The 9,286-nt window shown below is 37.4% G+C and overlaps 1 pseudogene; it reads right to left on the reverse strand.

The window, feature by feature from the left end:
* Positions 1 to 2,298: 2,298 nt before the first annotated feature.
* Positions 2,299 to 2,649, reverse strand: LOC150016584 (large ribosomal subunit protein eL30 pseudogene; annotated as a pseudogene).
* Positions 2,650 to 9,286: the final 6,637 nt, after the last annotated feature.

The following is a 9,286-nucleotide window of genomic DNA, read 5'->3' on the forward strand; positions in this document are numbered from 1 at the left end:
CCCCAACTGGGGATCTGGCCTGCAACCCAGGCATGTGCCCTGACTGGGAATGGAACCAGCAACCCTTTGGCTCACAGGCTGGCACTCAATCCACTGAGCCACAATGGCAGGGCTACATGAAATGTTATACTGCAGCTATTTATTTGTACATTAATATAGAAGTTAAACAAATAAAAGGAAAGGTGGCATTTTTTTTTCAGCACCCAATTTGTGTCAGGCATTGGCTTAGAATTTTATTTTGTTTCATTCAATCCCTAACTATACCAGTGAGATTGTTATAATCATTCCCACTTTTAAAATTAGGAAACTGAGGTACAGGGAAAGTAAGTAACATGTTTAACTTAGAAATGGTAGAGGTAGGAGTCAAAACCAGATCCATGTAGCTCCAGAGCCGAAGCTATTTCCCCTGCTCTGTGACAATAAAGATTTTTTTCTTCAGGCATAATCATTAATAGCTTTTAATTTTCTACTTTAATGCTCTACTTTAAACCTTCTAGTTAGAAGGACATCCCTGAGATCTGACCCAATGGACAGGTAGTATTTAAAATTATGGTAGTTAACATGAGATTTGGAATTAGAAAAACTATGGGGTAAAGGCCAAGTCACTTTTCTTCTCAAAGCCTCAGTTTACTCATCTTAAAATGGTAACAGTAACACTGGGAAAATTAAATAACCCTCCACATGGAAAGCCCACGGCACAGTGCTTAACCCACAGTAAGCAAGTCACGCAGGGTGGCTACTGTCATTTAAGCTAATCACTTGTTCAAGCAAAAATGTTAACCATAAACTATTTCTCACACTTTTATGACAAAGAAGAAACACACTAAAAAAAAAAAAAATGCTCCCAGATATGTGCAGAAGCGTGCCCCACGAATCCCACTTCTCTTCATACCTGAAAGCAGCCCAGGCCTTTCCAGCTTTGCAACAGGCTGGCAGTGCACTAAGTTCAGCATGCCTCTCTGCTTCGGCCTCTCATCCTTCCATCCGTAGTTTTGCAACTTAATTCAAATAAATCTATACAATAAATGCTGAATTCCATTAAGAAATGCAATTGAGTAAAGGCATGCTGGAGGCAAGTGGAAGAGCTGAATGGTTTATGGAGGGCCCTTCTAATCTAAGGCACGTAAGAGGCTATGCCAAGGAAATTCATACAAATGGCTCAAATATCCAGACTGTCAAAACAATCTTGTTTTAATGAATGGAATTAGGATTCATTCATTTAGCCAATATCTAGTAATGTTCCTACTGTGGCATGACCCTGTGTTAGGTAATGTGATACCATGAGGAGTCAAAACGGAGACGGTCCTTGCCTCCTCCAGTTTACTTATGGCGGAAAAGACCAGCTTTAAATTAGATCAAGAATCATGCAAACAAAAATAAAATTGCAGCTAGGAGAAATGGTACCAAGGAGAGAGAGACAGTGCAATGAAACCACATCTAGCAGCATCTGGCCTAGCTAAGTGGGTAAAGTTCTCTGAGGAAGGAAGGCTTGATTTAAGATTTGAAGGCTGGCCCAAGTGTCCATGGACTGATGAGTGGGTAAACAAAATATGATATATCCACATAGTGAAATATTATTTGGCCATAGGAAGAAATGAAGTTCTACAGCGTGGATGGATTTTGAAAACATTATGCTAAGTAAAAGAACCTAGTCATAAAACACCATGTGTTATATGATTTCATTTATACAAAATGTCCAGAACAGGAAAATCTGTAGAGACAGAAAGATCAGTGGTTGCCTCAGGCTAAACAGGTAAGGGTGGGTGGGGTGAAGAGTGTGAATGGGTATGAATGAGGAATGACTGCTAATAAATATGGATTTCTCTTGGGAGTGATGAAAATATTCTAAAATTAGGTAGTGGCGATGGTTGCCGAAATCTGAATATACTAAGAAACATGGAATTTTATACTTTAAGTGGGTGAATTGTATGGTATGTGAGTTACATCGCAATAAAGCTATTTACGAATACTGAAGGCTGGGGAGACGATGAGCTGAGGAGCAAGGGATCTGTGACCGGAGAAGCATGGTAAGCACAACTCCAAGGACAGAAAGAGGGCTGGCATGGCAGTGGAGGGAGGGTCAGGAATGAGACCAGGCTGAGGAAGGCAGGGGCCAGTCCACACAGAGCCCTGTAGGCCACATCATGTTCATATCCAAGGAGCACAGGGATACCATTGCAAGGTTTTAAGCAGGTGAGAGGGATGAACAATCAAATTTTCATTGGCTGATCTTTGATCTTTTTTTTTTTTTTTAAACGAAGCTCTGGACAGTTTTACTATAGAAAATTTTGGCATAATTTACTTTTCACCAGTCTGTTCTGGCATGCTTCTAAGGGTATCAGAATCACCTGAATCAATGATAGCCAGTGTGCATACTCTGTGGTATTTTCCACATGCTGTGCCCAATTCAGTTATTATTGCCACAGTAGTGATGGACACACCAGTCTTGGCCAACATGGCATAGTACTCAATTTCAGATTTCTCCAAGGCTGGACAGTTGTTGCCGAGGATGATCAGTTTGGCTTTGCCTTGCCTGATCATCTTCTAAGCCTGCTTGTACCCCAGCACATACTTTCCACTTTTCATAACAAGTTAGAGCCTAGAGCTGATCAACTCCGGTGACTTTTTTGTATTCTTTGTGGCCACCATCTTCCTGCCTTAGATAAGGGACAGACGCCTACCAACCATGATCTTTGATCTTTTCGGCTGAAGTAAGGAGAATAGACAAGATAGCATATGTATAGACCATGTAAGAGGCTGTGAGAGTCCAGTGCAAAGGTGGAGATGGCATCGATGGACAGATTAGAAAGATACTGAAGATGCTAAATCAGCAGGACAAGGTGTTAGACTGGCATTTAGTACCTCAAGTTGCGAACTAGGAAGGACAGTTGGTTCTGTAATTCCAGAGCTCTCTGAAGAGGCCTGAGCTTGACAGGTGAATTTGCGAATCACCTAAATAGAGAGAAGTGGGACCATGGGTGTGCATAAAGTTGGCTCAGTGAGAAGACTAGGAGGCCTGAAAGGCTGCTTTGAAGAATTCCAACATTTAATAGCCAGACACCATATAACCAAAATCTAAGCATAAGGCAATCCCAAATGGAGGGTCACTCTGTGAAATAATCAGCCTATAATCTTCAACTATGTCAAAGTCCTGTAAGTCAAGGAAAGACAGAGGAACTATTCCACAGGAAAGGAAACAAAAGACACATGACAACGAAATATAATACATGATTCTGAACTGTAAGCCTTTGCTAGAAAGGGACAATATGTGTATTATACAGCTTTTGAAATTTGTAATGTATCATAGCTAATTACTTGATTTGATGGTCAATGTCATAGATACGCAGGAGAGTACTTGTATACAGGGATTATATACTCGAGTATTCTGGGGTGATAGGACAAGAGGTTGGCAACTTACTCTCAAATGATTCAGAGGAAAATAAAGGTTTTTGTATTCGTCTTGCTACTTTTTATAAGCCAGTGGGCATGCCCATTTAAGGAGAGCAGATGGTAAAAGGCAAGGATAATCAATGGTGCACAGGTCCTGAGAAGAAAGTTTCAGAAAAGACTTGACATAGGTGTTACGTTGTGTGGGAGAATGAGTTTATGAGAGAAGTGGAATGAGACTGCCAGGCAAGTCTGGGGCTCATATCAAGTGGTGATTGTGGAGAAAACAATGATGTGCCTTTGAACCACATTCAAGGGCTTAAAAATGTAACATTTTAAACTGATATATATATATAAATATATACATATATTTATATATATATATATCTCCAAATTAGTAAAATATGTTTATTTCTAGTAATGGAGATACTATATTTTAGGTTGTCTTTCTCAGTTTTATTTGAGAAAAATTCAAATTATCAATTGTGAAATATATTTTAAAATATAGTTTAAAACTCACAACAGTTAAATTCGGTAGGTGAATATTGTTTGTGTGTATGCATGATACATGTATACACACATAACATAAACATATTTCATTTTAATAAAACAATTCCACAGGTTGTTTTAAAATATCATTAAGACACTTACTTCAAGACCAACATCATTTGCTTCAGCAACTGTTCAATTCATAGTTTCCGAATTAAATTAAATTTATTTAAAAATTATTAGCCTCTTGACAATATTTTGGCAATGAAAAAGAAAGGGTAAGAGAAACAACTGCATAAAAATATTAAATCCAAAGTTGTTAGTGGCCAACGGAAACTCAATTATAATAAAAAGAAAAATCTGTCTGGCTATCAAAGTCAGTGAAAAGAGAAATTTACAAAACTCTAATTTATATTCTATCTTTTCCAAATTTCACTAGTCTCCAGGTGAAGGATAACTTTATTTCACTTAGGATCATATTATAATGTTCATAAGACATAACACCTTATTCATGTGAATTACTTCTTGTCTGGTTGACACCAAATGGAAATACTCTTTTGATTTGGTTTTTGTGCTGATGCATTTTTGAGCTGACACATGACTTGGCTTAGCAAGCAACCAACTTCTTGGAGTACTGTCAATAAAGATCTGGACAGAATGTGGTTGTATGTACACACTAAACTTGCATGTGTGAGGCAGTTAAAGATCTTAGCAAATCAAATAAAAAAGGACAGGGTTAGAACTAAATCTACTGAGTTTTAGGGTTGTATGTAATGCACTATGAAGTGCAAAAAAAAAAAAAAAAAAAAAAAAGGACAGTATGTGTAGTATGATTCTACTTCCACACCAAAACCCCCAGAGAGGGCCCCTGCAAACATGCGTCCATGCACATGCACATCTAGATTAGCAAGGCAAAAGATGAAAAAGAACAATAGCCTATTATTCTTGTTCCATCACGATGTGAGGAGTGAGACATAAGGGCGGAACCACAGAAATGGTTAAAGAACCTTATTAAGTGTAAAGGATTATGTGCAGATGTTTCTGAATAAGAATTAAAGACGTTCATAATTTTGTTCTCAAAATCACTGACTCCCTTTCTAAGGAGCTGGAGGACATTTGCCCCTCCTACTTGTCCTGCTATGGATGGTCATTATATCACTGATTACCTAAACAGGTTTGTTTTTAAAACAGTGTCCTTTTATGTTGCAAAAAAATTGTGCTATGAAAAAGATATGTTTTACGTAAGCTGTGTATGTCAAATTCACACATGCTCTATCCATGAAGAACACTTGAGTTAATAGACTGGCTAGCAAAATTACACACAGAGTATTTGAAACTACGCAGAATTATAAAGAAAACCCTTCCAAGTGGCTCACGTCACATTTAACCAATTATGGTTGCCACTGTCATGGGTCATAAAATAAGCTATAAAATGTCGCCCAAACATAATCTAAAGCAGAGAGTTGCAAATAGAATAACAAAGACCCTCTTCCCCCGCCACCATCCCCCAAATAGAAGCCTGCAAATAGTGCCTTTCTGGTCACAAAAATGAATCATTGTGAGATTTTGCTAAACTTGCAATCTTGAAAGTTAGAAAAAAGAAATAATAAAAGTTGGTTTCCAAGAAAACCACAAGCTCCTAAAAAGTAAAACCCAAAAATTGTATCTGTATTTGGTAAACAAAGTAGACCAAAGCATGTGTGCACCACCTTTTCAGATGACAACCATGAAGAGTTGAATCACATAGCAATATGCCCAGGTTGGACCGAGTGTGGATGTTAGAAATATCTTGCATTCATAGTGTATCATTCTGAAAAAATGAAAAGAGGCAGGAGGAACTTAGCTTGACAAACAGGAGTTTTCTAACACAATCTAGACCTCTAATGATTCCCACCCTAGCTTCGCCAAAAATTATTTTCATATGGAGCACAAACTAGAGAACATTGTTTTCATTCATGGGCCATAGAGCAATACCAGGGATCTTTCAGCATAGGGCCATTGTAGCAGCTTGGGACAATAATTAAATATGGCATCATTATATATGTCTATATAAATATAGCATATTTATATAATATTTGTATTATGATGATAGCTATCATTCATTGACTGCCTACTATGTCAGGCACTCTGCCAATTGCTTTGTACACTTGATGGTATTTACTCCTCAAACAACTTTGCAAGGTAAGCTGTATCATTCCTGCTTTACAGAGTTGGAAAGAGATTCAGATTTGCAATTTGCTTCAAGTCACCCAGCTGTTCAAATCGAAGGCTATCAGATTCTAAAAGTCCACGGTCTCTTGGATACATGGCAAGGAGTCTGTATAGATTTTTCTTAAGCCTAGAATGGCTCTAGGGGTACAATACTGACAGAAGGGGCAAGACAAGTTTTTGATGCAGCAGGAGCTGCCTAAGGCAAGCAGGAGAGAGGAGTACTGAGCTTTCCTTTAATCCAGATATTCCTTCTGTTTTGAGATTGTTTAGAGAAAACAAATTCTTCCCAATGATCCTGCTAGTTCGGTTCTCCCTTGCTCATAGCAAGAATGTGGAGCCCAACAACAGAGCATTCTCATGCAAATATAATTTAAGAGTCCCACATTTGCAGCTTTATGCTCAAAAAGCAAGGTCTGCTATCAATGGGACGATTCAAATTTGAAAGACCTCCTGCCATTCCTTCCTCCAATTCATTACCAACCAAGTGAAGAAATAGGGGGTGATTCCTCCTTTATCTCCAAACTGACCTAAATAAGTTGCTTCATATAAACAATATAAACAAGACACGCAAGCCTCCAGATTTTGTTAATTTAACACTGGGTCCCCTCGGAGTGTAACTGAACAGTTATGTTGTCCAGACTCGTCACCACCAACCCATGTGGCTATTGAGCACATGAAATATAGCTAGTCCAAACTGAGATGTGCTGCAAGTGTGAAATACACACGGGGCTTTAAAGACTTAGTAAAAAAAAAAAAGAAAGAAAAGTAAAATATCTCATTCACAATTATATTACATTGGTTATAGGGGGAAATTTAAATATTTTGAATATATGAGGTGAAATAAAATACATTATCAAAATTAATTTCATCAATTTCTTTTCACTCTTTTTTAAACACAGGTACTAGAAAGTGTAAAAACACACATGCCACTTGCATTATAGTTCTATTGGACAGAGCTGGTCTGGATCAAGGACTTGCCAGCGCTGTTGAGACAGCTCAAGTTCCACAATCACATGCAGGTTCTTTTTGCTTTACTTTAATCCTAGAAGAAAGAATTGTATTAAAACTGCAGCTACATTAAATCCTGGGTGAACAGATACTAAGGGGGAAAAAAAGAAAGTAACTGTGTTTGAAAGAAGGAGAGAAAAAAAGGGAAGGAAGCCAAAAGGAGTATCAAGCATTTTCTATTAAAAATGTGATTGTTGATCTGTTTGGTGGCATAAAGTGATTTTCAAAAGAATGTCAACAGCGAGTTAGAATTCAGTTTCTTCCTGACTCACACGGTTGAGTCAAGTACAGTATCTACAGAGGCTATTCCTGGACCTTAGTTGAAAGCTATTGCCTTCCCAATTGTTTAGCTGATCACTTCTGAACGATAATTATAGCTCATTGTTGTTCCCCCTTAAAAGCCATTGACATCCATCCAAAAAATTACAGCTTACATTTCAGGGAATATTTATGTGATATTTATAGTCTGTGAAGAAAATCCTGGGGAACTGCCAGTAGGAAGGATTATTTATCAATTTCTCATTCTTCAAGTCAGAATTTTCTTGAGATTTATATCCAAAGAATATTTTATAGTCCTATGTAATGCTAGCATGTGAAATGCTAGTGTATGGATATAATTTGGCATATTGGTCAACTTCAAAGAAAAAAAATTTTTTTAATAAAATGGAAAGAACAAAACCCAGCTGATCCACTGAAAACATAGTAGACAAATGAAAAAAAAAAAAAAAAAACCACTCAAGGAAGTTGTGTTACATACTTGAAGAATTTTTTGAAGTTAGCCAAGAAAAATAAGTCAAGGAGGAAAAGCTGGGGTTTTAATTTCTGGAGGTTGTACTTCCTGGTGATATAAAAACAAAAGTTAAATTCAGAGAGATTCAACTCTGAAGTTAGCATCGCATAAAAAACAATAGGAAATATTCAACTACGTGCATATGTTTGTACACAAACAGAAATAGATATAAACAGACCGTAATTAGTGTTGTAGACTTTAATTATCTTTGTACAGTAATTGGGAATGGTTTTGTTCTGATTTATTCCATAACGCTTACTGTGTTCTGTTAACAACTCATTTTTCCCCCCTTACAGCCCATAATAGAAGGCTTTTACTGCTCACTTTATTGCATCTGCTTCTCATTTAATGACCATTGTTCTGGTCTGTCAGAGCAAACAGCAATACAGCTTCCCAAATCTGTGAGATTAAGCAAATATTTTGACAATGCCTATATTCTTTATTTTTTTTTTAACAGAACGAAAGTAAAAAGTTTTTGTTTTTTTTACTTACCCACACAATGTTAGGAGAGTTTTTAATTGAAAGATATAAATAATAGGCAGCAGTTAAAGGTACCTCAGGTGGGAAAATACATCAAGCAATTTTCTGTCCCATTTCATTTAGGAGTCCTAAGAATCTTGTCTGAACCACACACAGTGGGGTCACAAAGCATTCCGGGACTGCAGGGAGGTTGCTGGTTCCCTGGAGCAAACCATCTGGAGACTTTTCAATTGCGACTAGCTTCCAGAACAAAACAGGGAGTCTCCAGCTTACCTTGGATGTGGCCACAGAAGGAAAACTGAATGACAGGTGTCTGAATCACTAAGATGTTAAAAAATGTTTATGCTACATACAAAACTGCACACTGATGGCATTAGGACCAGGATCAGAATTCTTCCCACAGAGCGGCTATTCCTACAAGAATAGAAGCCTTCATTAGGTTAGGGAGAGAGAGGAAAAGTTGAGGGAAGGGGCTATGGAGAAAACCCATTAACCCATAAAGCATTCATTTGTTCTACAAACTTCCTAAGGGTGGAAGGCAGAAAATAAGTAAGTCAATAAAAACATAAAATAGAAATAAATACTATAACTATGTGAGGTGATACATGTTAACTACACTCATTGTGATTATTTTGCAGTATCAAGTCATTCTGTTGTACACCTTAAACTTATACAATGCTATATGTCAATTATAGCTCAATAAAACTGGGGAAAGAATAAATAAATGCAAAAAGGTCACAATGGCCCTGGTACATGGAGATGCTGTGGTTGTCACTGAAATGAGAGAAATCGGTAAGAAAAGGGGCTTAAAAAAAAACAGCCTTAGAGTAATTTAGGGAACAAGTTAAAGGAAGATAACTAGGACAAGAAAACAATGGTTGAATTAACCCCAGATGCATAAGCCTCTTCAAACTTTCAGCT

Source organism: Furipterus horrens, unplaced genomic scaffold, assembly GCF_987537825.1.
Source record: "Furipterus horrens unplaced genomic scaffold, mFurHor1.1.pri manual_scaffold_3, whole genome shotgun sequence".
NCBI lineage: Eukaryota > Metazoa > Chordata > Mammalia > Chiroptera > Furipteridae > Furipterus > Furipterus horrens.